Genomic DNA, 7500 nt, shown 5'->3' with positions numbered 1-7500 from the left:
TTGGGGCTCCACGCTCTGGGCACAGGGGGATCTCCTAGTGGTCCACCCCAGGCCCAGAGTGTGGAGCCCCAACTCGGCTTATTTTTTTTAAAATTATTATTATTATTATTATTATTATCTTATTTTATTTTATTTTTTCAATTTTTCGGGATGCACCGGGTAGAAGTTCAAACTTCAACCGCCGTGGGGGTCCCTGGCCAGCGTTCTGGTTCTCCGAAGTGGGGCTGAGGGGGTCCAGGCGGGTGCCCCCTGGTCCCCCCCGACGTGTTAGGGGGCGAGCGGTGGGTCTCCCCCAAGCCCAAAGCCCCGGTTCCCAGAGTCGGGTAAACTGCGCGACTAACAATGACTCTCTTAAGGTAGTCAGAAACCGGTGTGAGTGGTGTGGAAAGCCGATTCGGGGCTCCACGCTCTGGGCACAGGGGGATCTCCTAGTGGTGCCCCCCAGGCCCAGAGTGTGGAGCCCCAACTCGGCTTATTTTTATTTTTATTATTATTTTTTTTTTTATTTAATTATTATTTTGGGATTATTAGACTGGGTAGAAGTTGCAACTTCAAACGGGCATATCTCCGGAACCAAGCCGAGTTGGGGCCCCATACACCCGGCGTGGGGGGCCCTCCTAGAGGCCCCCAATACCCCCGAGTGTGGAGCCCCAACTCGGCTTACTTTTCGAGTTACAGCCGGTCAAAGTTGAAACTTTAAAGGGCCATATCTCCGGAACCAAGCCGAGTTGGGGCCCCATACACCCGGCGTGGGGGGCCCTCCTAGAGGCCCCCAATACCCCCGAGTGTGGAGCCCCAACTCGGCTTACTTTTCGAGTTACAGCCGGTCAAAGTTGAAACTTTAAAGGGCCATATCTCCGGAACCAAGCCGAGTTGGGGCCCCATACACCCGGCGTGGGGGGCCCTCCTAGAGGCCCCCAATACCCCCGAGTGTGGAGCCCCAACTCGGCTTACTTTTCGAGTTACAGCCGGTCAAAGTTGAAACTTTAAAGGGCCATATCTCCGGAACCAAGCCGAGTTGGGGCCCCATACACCCGGCGTGGGGGGCCCTCCTAGAGGCCCCCAATACCCCCGAGTGTGGAGCCCCAACTCGGCTCACTTTTCGAGTTACAGCCGGTCAAAGTTGAAACTTTAAAGGGCCATATCTCCGGAACCAAGCCGAGTTGGGGCCCCATACACCCGGCGTGGGGGGCCCTCCTAGAGGCCCCCAATACCCCCGAGTGTGGAGCCCCAACTCGGCTCACTTTTCGAGTTACAGCCGGTCAAAGTTGAAACTTTAAAGGGCCATATCTCCGGAACCAAGCCGAGTTGGGGCCCCATACACCCGGCGTGTGGGGCCCTCCCAGAGGCCCCCAATAGCCCCGAGTGTGGAGCCCCAACTCGGCTTACTTTTCGAGTTACACCCGGTCAAAGCTGGACAGGAAGTGGCCGTATCTCGGGACCGGAAGGTCCCCGTGGCTCGGGACGGCGGGAGGAGCAAGGTCCCCGAGAGCGGGCCCCGCACCCGCCGCCGCGAGCCGCTGGGACCTCCCGGTCCCGAGATGGGCCCCGTTACGCGCGGGCGACTTTCGGAGAAAACGGCCCGTATCTCGGAGAGGGGAGGTCCCAGCGGCTCGCCCTTTCGGGTGTCGGGGGCTCCCCACGGGCCCTCTCGGAACCCGCCTCCCCCGGGCCCCTGGGACCTTTCCTTCCCGGGCGCCCCCCCGACACGTCGGGCCCCTTTTCTCCGGGACCCGGGGGCCCCGGAGCTCGGGGGCGGGCTCTTTGCGAGGGGCCCGCCGGGACGCCACACTTGACCCGAGTCCGGTGTCTGGGCCCCCGGGTCCCCGAGCTACGTGCGTTCGAATTCGGGGCCCTTTTCCGGGCCCGAAAATCCCTCAAAGTCCGAAAACGTGCAGCGGGCGGGGACTTCCGGGGCCCCGGAGGCTCTGACGGCACACCCAGGGAGGTGCACCGTCCTCGGGCACGGCCAGGTGGCCCCCCCCCCGGGGTCCTGGAAGTCCCCCCGCCCCCCGGAGACACCCACACCCACCCACCGGACGGGAAGATTCCGTTTTTCGCCGATATCTCGAAGACGGCCGGGCGAAAAAATTTCAAACTCGGGTCTTCCGTAGGCCTCGAGGGGCCCTATCCAAAGAGGCCACCCGCGTCCCCGGGGGCCTCGGGGTCAGGGAGTTAGGCCCGGTCAAAGGCGCGGCGTTTTTTGGCTTATATCTCGCGAACCCCTGGGCCAATCTTCCCCAAACTCGAATCGACCGTAGTGCCGGACGGGGCCTTTCGAAAGAGCCCACCCACGAGGTCCAACTCGCCCGGGTCCCCGAGTTATAGCCGTTCAAAGTCGGGGGTCCCGGCGAACGGCGATCCGGTAGGGGGCGTCCCCGGGGCCCGCCGCCGCCCTGGTTCGAGCGAGGGCCCCCGTGGGACCTCGCCACCCAAATTTGAGCTCTCTGGGCCTTCGCGTCGCGGAGATACGGGCGATTTTCTCCCGGGATCGTGACGTCATCGGCGGGCGCCATTTCAGAGCGCGGCCGAGGGTTTTCGGCCGATATCTCCGCGAATACTCGACCAAAAACGACGAAACGCATATGGACGCGTTCAGCTCGGCGAGACGGTTCGAATGAGCCCGGCCTCGGCCGGGCACGTCGAGTTTTCGGCGAGATATTTGCGTTTTTCCGCTTCCGGGGCGCTTTGGGGGCCCGTATCTCGGGCCCCCGGGGGCCCACGGGGCTGGGGGCGGTCTCATTCGAAAGGTCTCGTCCCGTTCTCCAGCCCATAAAAATTTGGCGTCGATCGGAGCCGCCTTCGGCGAGCTACGGTCGTTTGAAGCCCCGTGCAGTGGGGTTACCGTCCTTCAAACAGCCGCCGCTCGCAGGGGGAGTCCCGGGGAGGCATGGTTGCCTGTATGACTTGGGCTTAGAGCACCCAGCCCCGCGCTCCTGGAGGAACCTCCGGTGCACAGGGTCTGCTGCAACCAGCCACGTGGGTTTTGAGGGGTAGGGGAGCGTGCGCTCTCCTCCCCGGGCGGGCGGCCGGGCCCTGGGGGCTCGCGCCTCCACGGAGGGACCTCGCTCCCGGGGCTTCGTCCCCGGGGCTCGGGGACTCCGTGGCGGCTCGGCCCCCGGGGTTCGACCCCGCTCGCTCGCTCCAAAACCCAAGTCCAAAACGTGGGGTTGCACGGGAGCTCCGGGCGCGACGGGTCTCCACGCACGGCCCCGGGGAGGGAGCTCCGACCCGGGCCGGAGGCAGATTCGCCCCCTGCCCCCCGGCTGTCCGCCCGGAGCCGAGACGGTCCTAAAACGGGCCTTGGGGGTGATGTAGAAGGGTAACGCTCACCCAACCAGGACTCACACAAACCGATCTGCATCCCAGGCAGGGTGCGGGTCTCCTGGGCACGAATAAAGCCCGATGCCCCGTGGGTGATGTTGGCCCTGGCCACTCAAGGCACTCACCCAAGCCAGAGAGGGTGCACTCTGGCTGGGGAAGCAGATTCAATCTCTGCTGTGGTGGAGCTCTGGAAAAACGCGAAACCTCCAGGAAAAGACGGCCCGATTTCTCTGAAAAGTGCATCCCAGGCAGGGTGCGGGTCTCCTGGGCACGAATAAAGCCCGATGCCCCGTGGGTGATTTTGGCCCTGGCCACTCAAGGCACTCACCCAAGCCAGAGAGGGTGCACTCTGGCTGGGGAAGCAGATTCAATCTCTGCTGTGGTGGAGCTCTGGAAAAACGCGAAACCTCCAGGAAAAGACGGCCCGATTTCTCTGAAAAGTGCATCCCAGGCAGGGTGCGGGTCTCATGGGCACGAATAAAGCCCGATGCCCGTGGGTGATGTTGGCCCTGGCCACTCAAGGCACTCACCCAAGCCAGAGAGGGTGCACTCTGGCTGGGGAAGCAGATTCAATCTCTGCTGTGGTGGAGCTCTGGAAAAACGCGAAACCTCCAGGAAAAGACGGCCCGATTTCTCTGAAAAGTGCATCCCAGGCAGGGTGCGGGTCTCCTGGGCACGAATAAAGCCCGATGCCCCGTGGGTGATGTTGGCCCTGGCCACTCAAGGCACTCACCCAAGCCAGAGAGGGTGCACTCTGGCTGGGGAAGCAGATTCAATCTCTGCTGTGGTGGAGCTCTGGAAAAACGCGAAACCTCCAGGAAAAGACGGCCCGGTTTCTCTGAAAAGTGCATCCCAGGCAGGGTGCGGGTCTCATGGGCACGAATAAAGCCCGATGCCCGTGGGTGATGTTGGCCCTGGCCACTCAAGGCACCACTCACCCAAGCCAGAGAGGGTGCACTCTGGCTGGGGAAGCAGATTCAATCTCTGCTGTGGTGGAGCTCTGAAAAACACGAAAACCTCCAGGGAAAAGACGGCCCGGTTTCTCTGAAAAGTGCATCCCAGGCAGGGTGCGGGTCTCCTGGGCAAGAACGAAGCCCAATGCCCACCTTGAAACGGAGCCTGGGCTCGACTCTGAAGCCCAGATCTCGAAAAACGACAAAGTACAAAAAGGTGCGGTGGCTCCAAACCTCCATGCCCTCAGACCTCCCTGGCCAGCCCAGGGAGGGTGGCCCGTCCTGGGCCAGACTCAGATTTCCCCCGCCACCCCTGGAGCTCCGCCTGGAGCGAAGACGGTCCTAAAACGGACCATGGGGCTCTTGTAGAGGATGAGGGAGGGAGAGAGGGGCCTTCAGAGAGCCCCTTGGCCGGCTTGACTCTGGAGTCGAATTTGGAAAAATAGACAAAGTCCATAAACGTGCTGTTGGTTCGGACCTCCAGGGCACTCAAGGCACTCACCCAAGCCAGAGAGGGTGCACTCTGGCTGGGGAAGAGGATTCAATCTCTGCTGTGGTGGAGCTCTGAAAAACACGAGAACCTCCAGGAAAAGGCGGCCCGGTTTCTCTGAAAAGTGCATCCCAGGCAGGGTGCGGGTCTCCTGGGCAAGAACGAAGCCCAATGCCCACCTTGAAACGGAGCCTGGGCTCGACTCTGAAGCCCAGATCTCGAAAAACGACAAAGTACAAAAAATGTGCGGTGGCTCCAAACCTCCATGCCCTCAGACCTCCCTGGCCAGCCCAGGGAGGGTGGCCCGTCCTGGGCCAGATTCAGATTCGCCCGCCACCCCTGGAGCTCCGCCTGGAGCGAAGACGGTCCTAAAACGGGCCTTCGGGGATGTATGAGAGAGGGGAAGCGTGGTGGTGGCAAACACAGAGGACCCCCTACCAGCGATCAGACCGTCGTGAGTCCCACTCAGAGTCACTCTGGGTGGGCATGTAAAAATCCAGATTACGCCGCGCTGGAGCTCTGGAAGTTACGAGACCTCCAGGAAAAGACAGGCTGGTTTTCTGAAAAGTGCACCCCAGGCAGGGTGCATCTTTTCCTGGGCACGAGCCCAGCGCACATGGTGTGGTGGTCCGGCTCTGGTGCCAAAGTTTGGGGGAAAAAATAGACAGAGTCCAATAACGTGGTGTGGTTCCAAAGCTCCATGCCCTCAGACCTCCCTGGCCAGCCCAGGGAGGGTGGCCCGTCCTGGGCCAGATTCAGATTCGCCCGCCACCCCTGGAGCTCCGCCTGGAGCGAAGACGGTCCTAAAACGGGCCTTCGGGGATGTATGAGAGAGGGGGAAGCGTGGTGGTGGCAAACACAGAGGACCCCTACCAGCGATCAGACCGTCGTGAGTCCCACTCAGACTCACTCTGGGTGGGCATATAAAATCCAGACTACGCCCCGTCGGAGCTCTGGAAGTACGAGACCTCCAGGAAAAGACAGGCTGGTTTTCTGAAAAGTGCACCCCAGGCAGGGTGCATCTTTCCTGGGCACGAGCCCGGCGCACGTGGCGGGGTCCGGCTCTGGTGCCAAAAAAATTGAGAAAAATCGACTAAGTCCAATGGCGTGACGTGGGTTCAAAGCCCCATGGTCTCAGACCTCCCTGGCCAGCCCAGGGAGGGTGGCCCGTCCTGGGCCAGAGTCAGATTCGCCCGACACCCCCTGGAGCTCGACCTGGAGGGAAGACGGTCCTAAAACGGGCCTTCGGGGCTGTATGGAAGAGGGCAAGTGTGGTGGTGCAAAACACAGAGCACCCCCTACCATTGATCAGACCGTCGTGAGTCCCACTCAGACTCGCTCTGGGTGGGCATATAAAATCCAGACTACGCCCCCCCGTCGGAGCTCTGGAAGTACGAGACCTCCAGGAAAAGACAGGCCGGTTTTATGTAAAGTGCACCCCAGGCAGGGTGCGTCTTTCCTGGGCACGAGCCCGGCGCGCGTGGCGGGGTCCGGCTCTGGTGCCAAAAAATTTGAGTAAAATCGACTAAGTCCAATGACGTGGTGTGGTTCTAAAGCTCCATGGTCTCAGACCTCCCTGGCCAGCCCAGGGAGGGTGGCCCCGTCCTGGGCCAGAGTCAGATTCGCCCGACACCCCCTGGAGCTCGACCTGGAGGGAAGACGGTCCTAAAACGGGCCTTCGGGGCTGTATGGAAGAGGGCAAGTGTGGTGGTGCAAAACACAGAGCACCCCCTACCATTGATCAGACCGTCGTGAGTCCCACTCAGACTCGCTCTGGGTGGGCATATAAAATCCAGACTGCGCCCCCGTCGGAGCTCTGGAAGTACGAGACCTCCAGGAAAAGACGGGCTGGTTTTATGGAAAAAGTGCACCCCAGGCATATGCTTGTCGAACGGTCGGTCTGGGTAAACGGCGAGTGTCCGTGCTGTTGCGTGCGAACGAGATTCCCAATGCTAACGAACCTCCCCCGGCTGGCGACCGGGGAGAGCGCCTCGTTTTCGGGCACGAGCGAATGCGTCTGCCTGGCGGAGCCCCCGTCGGTGCCGAGGTGGTCCTGAGACGGGCCTTCGGGGTTTTGTCGAGGAAGGGGACAAGCGCCCCAATCGGACAAGGCGACGGGCTAAAAAATGGTGCTCGGTATCGGTTTCTGACATCCAGGCGGGGATGCGTCATCTGGGGTCGGCAGGCAGGCAGGCAGGCGGTCACCAGGGCGCTCTGGAGGAAAAGGCCCCCCCTCCGGAAAAAAAGGACAGAGTCCGTAAACGTGAAGTCGAAAGAGTTCCCCAGGGCCGGCCCGTCTCCATGGCCGGTGACCTGGTGGGTGGGTGCCTCGGACCCGGGGCGAGACGGTATCGGTGGGCGTGAACGGAGCACCCGTCGGTGCCGAGACGGTCCTAAAACGGGCCTTCGGGGTTTTGTCGAGGAAGGGGACGAGAGCCCCGCTCGGACAAGGTGACGGACCAAAAAAAAAAGCGTTGCTCGGTATCGGTTTCCGACATCCTGGGGAGGATGCGTCGTCTGGGGTCGGCAGGCAGGCGGTAACCAGGGCGCTCTGGAGGAAAAGGCCCCCCTCCGGAAAAAAGGGACAGAGTCCCTAAACGTGAAGTCGAAAGAGTTTACCAGGACGGCCCGCCTCCCGGGCCGGTCACCCGGGAGGGCGCTTCGTGCCCGGGGCGAGACGGTATCGGTGGGCGCGGCGGAGCTTCCGTCGGTGCCAAGACGGTCCTAAAACGG

This window comes from Pimephales promelas, chromosome 2 (genome assembly GCF_988280905.1).
Source record: "Pimephales promelas chromosome 2, fPimPro1.hap1.1, whole genome shotgun sequence".
Lineage (NCBI taxonomy): Eukaryota > Metazoa > Chordata > Actinopteri > Cypriniformes > Leuciscidae > Pimephales > Pimephales promelas.
The sequence above is the reverse complement of the archived record's forward strand: the minus strand, read 5'-3'. Positions refer to the sequence as shown.